Source organism: Canis lupus, chromosome 32 (assembly GCF_048164855.1).
Source record: "Canis lupus baileyi chromosome 32, mCanLup2.hap1, whole genome shotgun sequence".
Taxonomy (NCBI): domain Eukaryota; kingdom Metazoa; phylum Chordata; class Mammalia; order Carnivora; family Canidae; genus Canis; species Canis lupus.
The window spans coordinates 4273024-4286967 of NC_132869.1; the positions used below are offsets into that span (position 1 = coordinate 4273024).

General features: G+C 43.8%; 1 protein-coding gene across 3 annotated transcripts in view; it reads left to right on the forward strand.

Annotated features, from left to right (window-relative positions):
- The window catches only part of KATNBL1 (katanin regulatory subunit B1 like 1), a 62105-nt gene that overhangs the window by 13102 nt on the left and 35059 nt on the right, over window positions 1–13944 (forward strand). Inside the window, exon 1 of one of the 3 annotated variants that reach the window (XM_072808648.1) lies at window positions 3119–3259. The exons of 1 other annotated variant lie outside the window; for it this stretch is intronic. The gene's annotated coding sequence lies outside the window, so the exon portion shown is untranslated. Of the gene's footprint in view, window positions 1–3118; window positions 3260–13944 lie in introns of those variants that run through there. One more of the 3 variants, XM_072808647.1, reaches the window with a different exon arrangement.

Consider the following 13944-nt stretch of genomic DNA (forward strand, 5'->3'; position numbering starts at 1 on the left):
AGGACACACACCACAGTAAAAGCTACGGTTCCTCGAACCTCTGGTCCAAACCACAACACCTGCATACTTAGTGTTCTTGCCACCAATCCTCCCAGAGTGATCCTTTTAAAGTACTGACTTAACTTCATCACTTCCTCTTCAATGCCTGTGCCTTTTTTTAACTGCCATTTTTATTATGTGCATTTATATTAATTGTCATGGACTGACTTAGGTAATAAGTTATAAAAAAAAGCAATTACAGGGGCACCTGGTTGGCTCAGCTGGTGAAGCGTCTGCCTTCAGCCCAGGTCATGGTCTCAGGGTCCTGGGATCGAGTCCCACGTCAGGCTCCCTGCTCAGCGGGGAGCCTGCTTCTCTCTCTGCTCCTGCCCTGCTCGTGCCTGGTTCAGATCTTCACCATGACCCACCCCACCCCGACCCCCCGGCGCTCCAGCTAGAAGAACACAGAAGACTTTGCATGGCTGTTCTTCTCTCATAGGGGCGTTTATGCTCAGGATTGCTCTATGCGCCATCCCTGAACGACATCCACACCCTAAGTAAGGCAGATGGGGTCGGGGCAGGAGGGCTAACTTAGCTGCCTGTTCATTCACATGCAAGGACTAATAGGTATTCAGAAAGAAGGAATGAGGGAATGACCAGAGGAATAAATTCCCTTGGAGACCGCTCACAGTGAGGGCTCGCAGTGAACACCTTTCCATGCCGAAGGACTGGTGCAGGGATAACAAAAATATGTATGGGCTGCCATTTTTTTAAATTTATTTTTTAAAGTAATCTCTACACCCAGCGTGGGACTTGAACCCACAAACCCGAAATCAAGAGTTGCGTGCTCCACCAATTGAGCCAGCCAGCCACCCCTCTTTTTTTTATTTTTATTTGCTATCTATAAAAGAAAAAAGTTGATTGAGCTCCAAGGGAAAGATTTAAAAATCAAGGGAAAGATTTAAAAATCAACTTTGGCTGACTAAAAAGTATTGATGAAGAAAACTGGCCTGCAGTCTCATCACTAAAATGGTATATATTTCAAACATAGCAATAGGAAGGCAAATTTCTTTATTTTCTTTCTTTAAATTTTTATTTATTTATGATAGTCACACAGGGAGAGAGAGAGAGAGAGGCAGAGACACAGGCAGAGGGAGAAGCAGGCTCCATGCACCGGGAGCCTGACGTGGGATTCGATCCCGGGTCTCCAGGATCGCGCCCTGGGCCAAAGGCAGGCGCCAAACCGCTGCACCACCCAGGGATCCCTAGTTTCACCTTAAATTATGTTGATACTCGGCAGCCCCATGAGGTCTATGAGCCAGGGGTGCTCATCATTGGCACAACCTCAGAACCTGAGTCTGGGGACAAACTGCCTGAGAGGCTGGGCCCTCGGAAGCTCTAGAAATGAGAATATCGGGATTCTCCTCTGGCCTCGGACAATCTGAGGCCTTGTTTCAGCTGAGATCTTCCTATGCTAACAGCAGATTCCTATGAGTCCTAGGACTCTGTTACTTGTCTTCTCTCATCAACCAGCCTCCCTTGAGATAAAGTACTATGTCTTACACTCTTTCTGTCCTCTTCTGAAGCAGGCCCCACACGATGCCTTTTGTGGGTCATCAGGAAATTCCTGTTTATGATGAGAGTGATGAAGAAATAGCTTGAGAGAAAGTGACTTCACCCATGTTCATTGAATTTTTATTTTCTTTAAAATAGCACACCTATTAGTAGAAGTCATGCTCAAGGCATGTTCTGTGTTGCACACCCCTAGAACCCAGGGTTCCTGTTCCCTTCCCTCACTCACCCTGCTGGAGTCTGTTGACAGCCTCACCTGCTGCAGGTGTGGCCCCAAATGTAGGCATGTGCCTGCTTGTGCTTGACTCGCAAAGACATCGTTTATACAAAATATACCTTCAAGGATTTCTCCTATCAACCTAAAGCCATGGCCCAAATTTTTATCATTTCTTAATTTTTTGCACTAAGTGGGTAAGGACCTAGTTACTAGGGAAGAAAAATACACTGTTGTTGTTTAAATCATCTAATGACACCTTAGTTCTGATTGGTTTGTCTAGCAGGCCCCCCATTGCTCTGAAATCCCACAGCATTTGGGATATACCTTTTGTCATTGCTCCCACCATGTGTATTGGAACCATCTCTTTTCCTGTTTGTCCTCTGGGCTCTCTGGAGCAGCTGGTATGACGTCAGTCTGGCACATGGTAGGCCCTCAAAAATATTCTTGAACCAAACATAAACATTCCTTAGGCAAGCCCTGAGGAGTTTCAGGAAACAAGAGCCTAAAAATGTGAGTCAAGGAACGCGGTACTTGCAGTGAGGACATATCTCATCAAATGCACCACTTGATTGGCTTTTGCAAGGGGTGAGAGGCCCAGCAAAGACAGCCTTGCTCCTGCCACAATTTTGTTAACCTTGACCAGTGGCTTACCTTTGAAGATGGGTACACTCTGTTCCTACTACGATGAAGAGAATTTTCCTCAGTGATGAAAAGGAGGTAAGGGACAGACCCAACCCCGACCTCACCTTCTAGTGTGTCCCATACCAAAGAGCCTCAGCTTGCTTCCTGGGGCTAGGGGTTGCATCATACATATTTCTTGTGTTCTTCAGAGTCTAACACAGAGCCTGACACATAATAGGAACTGAAACAGAGTAGTTAACAGTGATACTGTGCTGACCGTAGGCCGACGCAGTCCTCTGGGCAGTTTATATGTGTGAGTTCATTTAATCCTCATACCTACGAGGCAGAAGCCCTTCACAGATGGGCGACCCGAAGCACCAGGAATGTATGTGACTTGCCCAAGGTCGCACAGATCCAGGGGCCATGCTTTTAAACACTTGCCTTAGTGCACGTAGACGGGAGGGAGTGAACAAATGTCTGCCTTCAGCATCCGTTTGCAGCAGACCCTTCCCGCCCGCCCGGGACATCACTGAGTCACGGTCTCCACCTTCGGTCCCGCCCCGGTGCAGGACTACCGTGCGCGCCCGCGGCCGGCAGGGGGCACTGTGGCCACAGGCCTCGCCCCTCCCCCGGGGCCAGGGCGCGGGAGGGGGAGGGGGAGGGGGAGGGGCCGGCGCTGGGCGGGGCCGGCCGGAGCCCCGCCCCGCCCCGCCCCGCCCCGCCCGGCCCGGAGAGCTTTCCCGGCGGGCTGCGCGCGCGGCGGCGTTTGAATGGCTCGGGCTGGAGCTCGGCCCGGGCCCCGAGGGACGCTCCGGGCTGCCGCGCGGTCGGGGCTGCCGGGCCGGGGGCGCCGCGGTACCATGAGGCGCGGTAAGCCAGGGCCGGGCCCCCTGCGAGCCCGGTGCCCGCAGCTGCCCCGCCGAGGCCGGGACGCGCCCTGGGCCCGCCTGCAGGCCCCGCGGCGGCCTCCGCTCGGCGGAACGGGGCAGCCGGGCGGCGGGGGCGGGGCGGCGGGGGCGGGGCGTGCCGGGGGGTGCCGGGGGCAGCCGGGCGGCGGGGGCGGGGGCGGCCGGTCTGTCGTCTAGCGGCGTCCGGGCGGCGGGGGCGGGGGCGGCGGGGGCGCGCCGGGGTCCGGGCCGGGAGAGGCGCGGCCGCGACCGGCTGTCACTCGGTTGCCTGCGGGCGGGGCCGGCGGGGCGGGCGGGGCGCGGCGGGGGGACGCGGGGGGACGCGGGGGGACGCGGGGGCGCCTCCGCGGCGATCTGCTCCGAGGCCGAGGCCGGTCTTCCCGAGCCGCCTAGGCCGGGCCACGGTGTTTCCTTGTTTTCTGACGGGTCCTTGGTTCCTGACACATCAGCTTTTGTTTGGCAGGACGAAAACTTGACATAACTGCGCACGGATTGCCGGTTGCTGCTTTAAACACCGCGTTGTATTTTCTGAGAAGTTGTTTGTAACAGTTCCTACCTAGGCTTTTACCAGATTCTTAAATTGGCTTGAAGGTGGAGACAACAAAGAGTTCACTTGTTTCCTTGTAGCTCGTAAAGTTCCTTGAAAACAGAAGTGTCTGTGTCAGTTTGTTTACAGATGAAAAGAAAAAAGTAACAAAAATTAGTTGTGTGGTAATAGTTTAGGACTCGCAAAAATTCCGAGAAACTAGACCACCTCGTAGCTTAGATTTGTGTAGTTTATTCTGGCTTCTTGTTTGTTTCTTTGAACCTGCTTCAGACTTGACTCAGAACTTTATGCATCGAAGCTTGTGCTTGGCCAACAGCTAGCACTGAAATAACAGCCACGGCGAACACTTATTTTGGACCTTCGATACGCCAAGCGCTGTTTGAGAGCTTTGCTTTAGGATGGATGCTACCCTTATCCCCCCCTTCCCCCTTTTCTAAAGAAGATTTTGTTTATCTTTTTCGTGAGAGACACAGAGACACAGGCAGAGGGAGAAGCAGGCGCCCTGCGGGGAACCGGATGTGAGACTGGACCCCGGGACCCCGGGACCCCGGGACCGGCAGACGCTGGCCCGCTGAGCCACCCGGTGTCCCTCTTACCCCCTCCTTGAGGAGGAGAGAAGCAACACGCAGAGAAGCTGAGTCACTTGTACAAAGACACACAGCTGATATATTTGGGATGCAAGCAGGCTGGCTTCATGCTTTTAACTATGCTTCTTTAACTGCCTCCCTTATGTGTGACTCTAGTCTACAAAGCCCTTTCATTTACTTCTCTCAACCGCGGATGAGATCTGTGTGAAGTGCGTGTATATACACATTCACATACTATTCCATCAAGTTTTCTGCTCTTGTTGACCATACTTTAGTTTTGTGCACTGAGCAGAAATTCTGTTGGGTATTTTAAGATAAATGGACTTCAAGTTCCTGTTTGTGTTGTAATTTGTAGTTTTGATTCCTTTGCATCATTTCCCGAAAGTATACAGAACACTTTGAAGCCTATATATTCCTTAAAATATACCATTCTATATTGTTTTTATTCTGAAACCATATTGAGCCGTCATTCTGTACTTGGAATGATTGTACTTACAGCTGCATGAGAAGAAATAAAGGTTCAGAGCAGAACCATTTCATAAGAAGTCAGCAGTTTACAGTGATTTATAGCCGAGCATTTATTTATTTTTTATTTTTTAAAGATTTTATTTATTCATGAGAGACATACAGAGAGAGAGGCAGAGGCAGAGACACAGGCAGAGGGAAAAGCAGGCCCCCTGCAGGGAGCCCGATGCTCCGGAAATCCGGAAATCCCAGGACTCCAGGATCGTGCCCTGGGCCAAAAGGCAGGCACCAAACCGCTGAGCCACACAGGCGTCCCTATAGCAGAGCATTTAAATTTCATTCATCAGTTATCAAGCTTCTGCTTGTCTCTATGCCCAGCAGGGTTAGGTGCAGATTTATACAAAAGAAATATGCCAGGGCGACGAACCTCAATTTGGGATGTGAGCCTAACAACAGCAATGTAAAATCTGTTTAGTGCAGAGGGTGTATGATGAACTGAACTGGGCTGAGGGTTGATGCTTCTGCAAAGAGTCAACAACTAAAGGATAGATGCAGGGCATTGAAGAGAAGCGTGAATGAGGAATTTTAGTGAGGAAACTGTGTTCGAGAACTTGGAAGTGAGAATGAAAGGACTTTTCTAGGGAACAGTGAAACTGATCTATTTGGAAAGTTCCTTTTGAGGAAAATGAGATTATGTGGGCAGGACCGAGAATAAGGAGAATTGTGTAAGACACATATAGCAAAGAAGTTTAGGTTTGACATATATGTATATACACAGATGATTTTGGAAGTTTTAAAACTTTTAAGTCAGTGACTGTCATCTGGGGACAATTTTAGTCCCTCAGGGGACCTTAGGCAGTGTCATAACTGGGATCGGGAGAGGAGCTACTAGTATCTAGTGAGTAGAAGCCGGGAATGCTGCTGCTGAACGTCTTGCAATAGGACCACCCCTCTGTAAGAAATAGTTAGATCCCATATGTCGGTGGTGCTGAGTTTGAGAAACCATGTTGGGAGTTGATTGCTTATGTGGCCAGCCTCTACTACCATGTGCTGTATGTAAGTGTGAACGACGAATGTTAGGAGTGACGAATGGTAAGCAGCAATACAGCTGGGAGAAGCTGACTCCGAGGCCTCAAGAAGGAGGCTGTTGTTAGAGTCCTGGGAGCGGGGAGGCTGTGGGGAAATAGGACGAGGGTAATGAGAATGACAAGTAGTAGTAAAATGAGATGATTATTTAAATAACATTTTTTTTAAATAACATTTTTTTCTGAGTTTGAAAATGTTATCTTCACTGAAAATAATTCATGTTCACTGTAGGAAATTTTGGAAATACAGAGATTGTGGGGAAAAAAAATTAAAAGAACTTATAGCCCCCACCCTCACCCCCAAGCAGAAAGAACAGTGTTAACATTTTCATATGGTGGTTTTTTTTCAAATCTTTTTTTTATGCTGATAATAATTTTCCTTTCTATAAAACTAGGATTACACATTTTTCTCCCTGTGGGTTTTTATTATTTTGCCTTTTTTTTTTAGACTCAGCATGTTATGAGTATTTCCCATTTCTTGAAAAATGCTCTTTTTACGATCACAGTCTTTGTTTTGTGTGTTCTTTTGTAATTGGGAATTTCGCTTATATTCAAATGAGACATTTTGAAGGAAGAATAGAATATGATGACTGAATAACTATAGAAAACAATAGGGGTGAAAGTCTGTGGTATCTTCAAGGTTTTAAACCTTGGAAGCTGAAAGAATGGTAGAGCTACTGAAATAAATTGGAAGTCTCAATAATTTTTTTGAGGGGGGGGTTTCTCATAATAATTTTCATCTCTGTGCCCTCACAGAGACCTATAGTGAGATTTTAATGAGGACCCTTGCTACCTGTCAGCTTACATTCTTCCTAAAACTCTAAAATTAATCTTTTTTTGGTTTTCTTTTATTTTTTTCTTTTGTGCAAAGCTTATTTTTCAGTTCTTAGCAGTTCTTCCTTTTTCCTCCTCCTCTTTTTTTTTTTTTTTTTTTTTAAAGATTTATTTATTTATTCATGAGAGAGAGAGAGGCAGAGACACAGGCAGAGAGAGAAGCAGGCTCCTCTCAGGGAGCCTGATGTGGAACTCCATCCCTGGCCCAGAGGTCACGCCATGAGTGGAGGGCAGACACTCAACCACTGAGCCACCCAGGTGTCCCCCTTTTTCCTCTTCTTGAAAATACAGTTTCTATTAGAATACTAAATAAGGCTCTGGTGGTTGTTCATGTATCTGAAAGATTAAAAGACTAGTTTGGGTTTTTCGAATGTATAGATTGGTACAGTTTATAAGCAAGAGATGATTATAACTTTTCTGTAGGAAGAAGAATTATCTTTAATAATGCTTGCCTGGTGCCTTGTAACATTACAATATTATATGACATCACAATATAACATTACAATATAACATCACAATATTGCATTATCAATCATCATACTCATGACCTATATCAGTTAATTTGGTGCTTTCTGGAAAATGTATTTAGGAAAGTAATTTAAAAAAAAATAACCATAAACCTTTTACAAATGGTACCTTTAGTGGAACATACACTTTCAACTTAGATAAGATACAGTTTGACTTTGCTGGATTCAAATGCTGTGTTAACTACTTCATGCTCATGTCCAAGTACCTTCTCTAATATGCATTAATTGTGGAGAAGTTTTTTATTTCCTGTCTTTGTTCTTGGGACATGATGAGGGTAGAGGTGGGAGAAGGAGTCTTCTGAAAGATACCCCGGTTTGCTTCTCCTATAACCACCTCTCTTTCAGTTTTACACACTGTTTGAATGGTGTGTGAAACTCTTTTTACCTTGAACAGTCATCCAGGAACTGCTTACCTATGTATGAATCATGAATGCCCTAACATCTCTTCTTCTCCCTAGTATAATCTTAAAACAGGCAGCCTGGTGTTACATGGAAAGGCACTAACACTGGGTGTCACAGTTTTAGGCTTTCTTCTCCTCCTGGTGACTGAGTGTTTAATCTCATTTTGTAAATCGAAATTATCCCCAAGGTCCTTTCCAGCTCTAAAAGTCTGTGAATCTGTGACGTTTTTGCTTTTCAAGGGTAATTACCTCTGGTGAGACTATTAGTTTTTCACCTCTTAGAGTGCATTAATCATGTGCTGTCTTCCAAAGGCATTTGTAAAAGCTACTCCCATGTAATTGGGGGAGAAATTTTAGAATGGAATTTAAGTGCCACTAGCATATAAACTCCAGGAGGGCAGGGATGGTTGTGTTGTTCACTCATGTTTTCTCACTGCCAAGAATGGTAATTAGCCTGTAACATGTTATTAATATTTGTTGAATGAAAGGAATGGTTTGTTGTTAAGGAAAGACCAGCTTGTTGGAGTACTGCACAGATGCTCTGAGTATCTGGAAAGAACTCAGAATACAAACCAACTCGATTACAACCCAGTCATTCCTAGAATATAAAAATACCTCCAAGTGATAGTAAAGCATCTGTTGTTCACTTGGTTGCCTTTCAAAACTCTTTAGTAATTACTGCCCTGATTGCCCCTCATACTGAGAGTACAGATTTGTCCATTATCAGATCTTACTTTAGTGCCACCTTGACTTTTGAGTGTGCCTTTTACTCTTATTTGCAAAACTCTGTTTATTTCCTATGCCACTTAATACCATCATTAACAGTGTATTTGCTGTTGTAGCCAAAGTAAATCATATAGATTGATTAAAATTTGGCCTTTTATCTATGGAGGGTTCGCGGCACAGCTGTGGGAAACTAGTACTCCTGGCATTCCTTTTCTGGTTATCCTATTTCTACAACTACCATGTAAAATAATCTTCAAGAATAGTTTTTTTTTTTTTAAGATTTTATTTATTTATTCATGAGAGAGACACACACACACACACACACACAGGCAGAGGGAGAAGCAGGCTCCATGCAGGGAGCCTGACGTGGGAATTGATCCCAGGATCACACCCTGGGCTGAAGGCGGCGCTAAACCGCTGAGCCACCCGGGCTGCCCAAGAATAGTTTAAAAACAAATTTTTTTTAAGTTTACTTAAGTTATCTCTACACCCAGTGTAAGGCTCGAACTCAGGACCCTGAGATCAAGGTCCCGAGTCAGTCCTTTACTGACTGAGCCAGCCAGGCGCCCCAAGAATAGTTTTGAATCTCATGATTCCTATACAAACCTTCTCAGTAACTGTATTTTGTCTATAAAATTAAAGTCCAGGTTCCTGACCTGGTATCCAGGACTTCTGCATTTTATCCAGTCTACTTTTCCTAGTCTATTTCCTCCATAATGACCTGAACTTAGTAACTATTTAATTATTGAGTAGTTGGTGTAGATAATAAAAGGCACAGTTTTTCTTACCTGTTTCCAGGTAAGGAAAGGCCAGTAGGTATGCTTGCATAGGGCGGCATTCATTATTTGGGGAATATTTACTGAAAAATAGCATCAGGGACAAGAGTTCATGAACTCCACATAAACAATTTTTTCTCTTCTTGTTGGCAGACCTGTTTGGAAACGAAGTAATGATCAGAAGGAAATTACTTATGTGTACTTAATGGCATCGTTTGACTACTTAGTGAGCCCTACTACATTATTATGTGCCCACAACATTGTTTGGTTGCTTTATCAGTCTGGACGGCCTATGTTATTTTATAGTAACAACCCCCAAGTCTCAGCGGCTTCAAATAACAAAGGTCTATTTCTCCTTGATTCGTCCTACATGTGAGTTATCTGGGGGCTCTGCTCAGTGTTATTCTTGCTGAGGAATGTGGGCAGATGGAACCTTAATCTCTGTCTTGTTGCTAGTTGCCACAATAGAGGGATGGTAATAGGAGTGAATCACACAAAGTGGCTCTCAAAGGCCTCTGTTTATATTTCATTGGCAAGAGCAAGTCACTGACCATACCTAACTTCAAGATGATGGACAAGCATAACTCTATCATGTGTCTGAAAGGAGAATTGGAATATCATGGCACAGTTTTAATGTTTACCACAGTTAAGGCACTCTCCCACTGACAATTTTGAATATTTTGTGACTCCTCACTCCCAGCTAACCATTATCTTTCATGATTGACATAGTCTTTCTTTAGATCGGTTCCTTTGATCATCAGCTGTTTATTAAGTACTCACTATGTGCCAAGCACTATTCTAGATACAATGAGCATGATTCCTGCTGTCATGGAGCTCACAGTCTAGTGGGAGGACATGAACAATGAGCAAACAAGCTAATTTCAGATAGTGATAATTGCCGTGGTGGGGGAAAAATACAAGGTACTGGTATAGAGAATGAAGGTAAGGTTGGGGTCATTCTTGATGGGGTGGTCAGGGAAATCCTCTTGGGTGAGTAACATTTGAGCTGAGAGGTAGTAGCCCTGAGAGTATATGGGAGGAATATTTTAAGCAAAAGGAATGGTTTGGTTACAAGATGGAAATGAACCTGCCATGTTTAAGGACAGAAGACCAGTGTGGCTAGAGGAATTAGGAGGAAACTGATATAATCCAAGAGAGAAATGATGGTAGTTGGGTCTAGGATGGTGGTAACAAAAATTAAGAGAAATGAATAGTTTGGAAATATGTTGAAACCGCATAGTCAATGGGTTGGAGACGGAATTTATGAAAAGAGAAACTAAGAATGCATCCTTTGGGGCTTTCAGCAACTGGGAGGATAATGTTTCTATTTACTCAACTAGGAACAATTGTGAGGATCAGATTTGAGAGGGTGGATATTAAGGGTTCTGTTTTCAATATGTGAAGTTTAAGAATTGTTGACTGGAACTGACATCCACATGGAGCTACTCACAGGCAGTTGGAGATATGATGTGATTCCTGTGCTGGAGAAGGATGTTCCCTAAGAGAAGGGGACATTTTGAAATGTCAGCATACATTCTGATTTCAGCTCAGGGGACATAGTGATAACAAACCACTGAAATGGATGGGGATATGCGATGATCCTTGCAGATGTTGGCGTGTAGGAGAGTATAGGAAGGATTAGGAACCATTGTTATTGGGATGCTTAGGTGGCTCAGCAGTGGAGCATCTGCCTTTGGACTCAGGGCATGATCCTGGAGTCCCGGGATCAAGTCCCATGTTGGGCTCCCCGCAGGGAGCCTGCTTCTCCCTCTGCCTATGTGTCTGCCTCTCTCTCTGTGTCGCTCATGAATAAATAAATAAAATCTTAAGAAAAAAAAAAAAAGAACCATTGTTATAAAAGGATGCTAGATAAAAAGATAAAATTCATTTTTTGCTGATTTGTTTAATTCTCAAAGGGCAATCTACCCTTTTTACTTTGAAGTTGTTAGGGTATATACTTCATCCTGTTGACTTCAAAGTTAGGCACAAGTGTTATAGATTGGTAACCTTAGTCCAGATCATGAAGATAGAACATTAAGATTAGTTTATATTAGCTTACCTTTTCTTTTTTTTTGAGCTGTATATCTTATTGGAATATCCTTTTATACATAAAGTCTTTCTATATGGAATGCATCAGAAATACCTTTAGTAGGGATGCCTGAATGGCTCAGCGATTGAGCATCTGCCTTCTGCTCAGGGCATGATCCTGTCGTCCCAGGATGGAGCCCCACATCAGGCTCCCCATGGGGAGCCGACTTCTCCCTCTGCCTGTGTCTCTGCCTCTCTCTGTGTCTCTCAGAATTAATAAATAAAATCTTAAAAAACAAAACAAAACAAATACTTTTAGTAGCTAAACAAGGGGTCAGAAAGGATCTTTAAGGTGATGTTTTATATATGTATATGTTTATATACATTTCTGAGTTTAAGAAGACAATAAGAAAGGATTATTTTTCCTCCTTATGAATATTTCCAGAAAAATGCTGGAATATTCTAACAGGGAGAATAAGAGATAGACACCAAAACATGATAAGATAATCATCACTTGGCTTTAGAAACCCTGTCTTCCTAAACATTCAAGTGTTTGGGATCCCTGGGTGGTGCAGCGGGTTTGGCGCCTGCCTTTGGCCCAGGGCATGATCCGGGAGACCCGGGATCGAATTCCACGTCGGGCTCCCGGTGCATGGAGCCTGCTTCTCCCTCTGCCTGTGTCTCTGCCTCTCTCTCTCTCTCTGTGTGTGTGACTATCATAAATAAATAAAAATTAAAAAAAACAAGTGTTTATGTAGCTATTTAAGAAGAAACATATATTAATACTGTCAATACATTTTATTATTTTTTTAAAAAATATTTTGTCATGTTTTTATTTAAATTTCAGTTAACATACAATTTAATATTAGTTACAAGTGTAAAATTTAGTGATTCATCACTGACATACAGCACCCAGTGCCCTCTTTGATACCCATCACCCATTTAACCCCCCCATCCAGCCCTCCCCCTCCCCTGTTCATCTCCCTTCCAACAACCCTCAGCTTGTTCTCTATAGTTAAGAGTCTGTCATGGGAGGAAAATAAAGATTTTATTTTTAAGTAATGTCTGTCTTCAACTTGGGGCTCAAACTCACAACCCTAAGCTCAAGAGTCACACACTCTACCAACTGAGCCAGCCAGGCACCCACTACCAATGCATTTTAATTTAGTTAAAAAATAATACATGCATTTGATACAAAATTCAGAAAGTCCAAAAGGGAAAAGTCTCCCTCTCACCTCATCTCCCAGCCATACCACATATCCTCTCTCTAGAAGTGACTTTTGTCTCCAGTTTCTTGTTTAACCTTTCAGAGATATTCAGTGAATATTCAGGCAAGCCCTGCACACTTTCTAGTGTAAGGTGTTAAAAAAATTAAGTCTGTAGGTCCACAATTACTGGTAAAGTGATGATAAGCAGCCACCTAGTTCTCAGAATTTAGCTAACTTCTTTTTCTCATTAATACCAGTTCCGTAATGTAGTATACTCTGGGGACTTAACTATTAAAAATAAGGAAGAGATGGTGGGAATGGTAATTCCCATATAACACCAATTTTTAAATTATCATTTCAGGGTAACTTAGCCATAAGAGAGTTAGAATTCAGTTTGGTCAGGCAGCCCCAGTGGTGCAGCAGTTTAGCGCCGCCTGCAGCCCAGGGTGTGATCCTGGGACCCGGGATCGAGTTCTGCGCTGGGCTCCCTGCGTGGTGCGTGGAGTCTGCTTCTCCCTCTGCCTGTGTCTCTGCCTCTCTCTCTGTGTCTCTATGAATAGATAAATAAAATCTTAAAAAAAAAAAAAAAAAGAATTCAGTTTGGTCTAATTGATTGAAATGATGTCTTATCTTATACCCATTAAATCTCCAAAAATCTGTATTTTCATGCTTGATCTGCTTTCCTGAATTTGACATTATTTCTCAAACCAGCTTTCCATACATGGTGGACTGAATAAATAGAAGATGATGTGATGAATCATCAGCAAATAAAAAGCTCTTGTGGTTTATTCCAGGTACTAGGGGCTTTGAGTCGTTCTGAACATGGAATCAGAGTAAGGGTACTTAGTTTTATGATTTGAGTAATATTATCAGGTTCTTGGTAAATCCATTTCTTCAGGAGTAAACCTAGCAAGTGCAGTAGACATCCAGGTAACTTGATGGGACACCAGTTCCCTGGAGGGTGCATGAATAAGCACTGCTTATATTTGTTCCTTCATTTTCTTCTTCTCTATTGTTATTCATCTCCTGCCAATCAATCCATGCCCCATGTAACTGAGACATTCTTTCAAAATGTTAATCCTCAATCAGATTTGAATCTAGAAAGGATTAAAAGGCTCCAAACAACTCAAAAGAATGTATCATTTTTCTGCCAATATACTAGCATTTCATATTGTTTCTAAACAGCACATTAACAGGCCATTCACTTTGTCACTTTTTGAGTACAAGTGTTTGCAGTCTTTGTAAACTGCCTCCCCTTTGTCCAAATATACCTAAGAAAGGAGTGTCACCTTTAGGAAATAATGGAATCATTTTTTAAATCTGGCTTGATAGTAAAGTATTTTTTTAAAGAATTTATTTATTCATGAGAAACAGAGAGAGGTAGAGACACAGACCGAGGGAGAAACAGGCTCCCTACAGGGAGCCCGATGCGGGACTCAATCCCAGGGCCCTGGGATCATGAC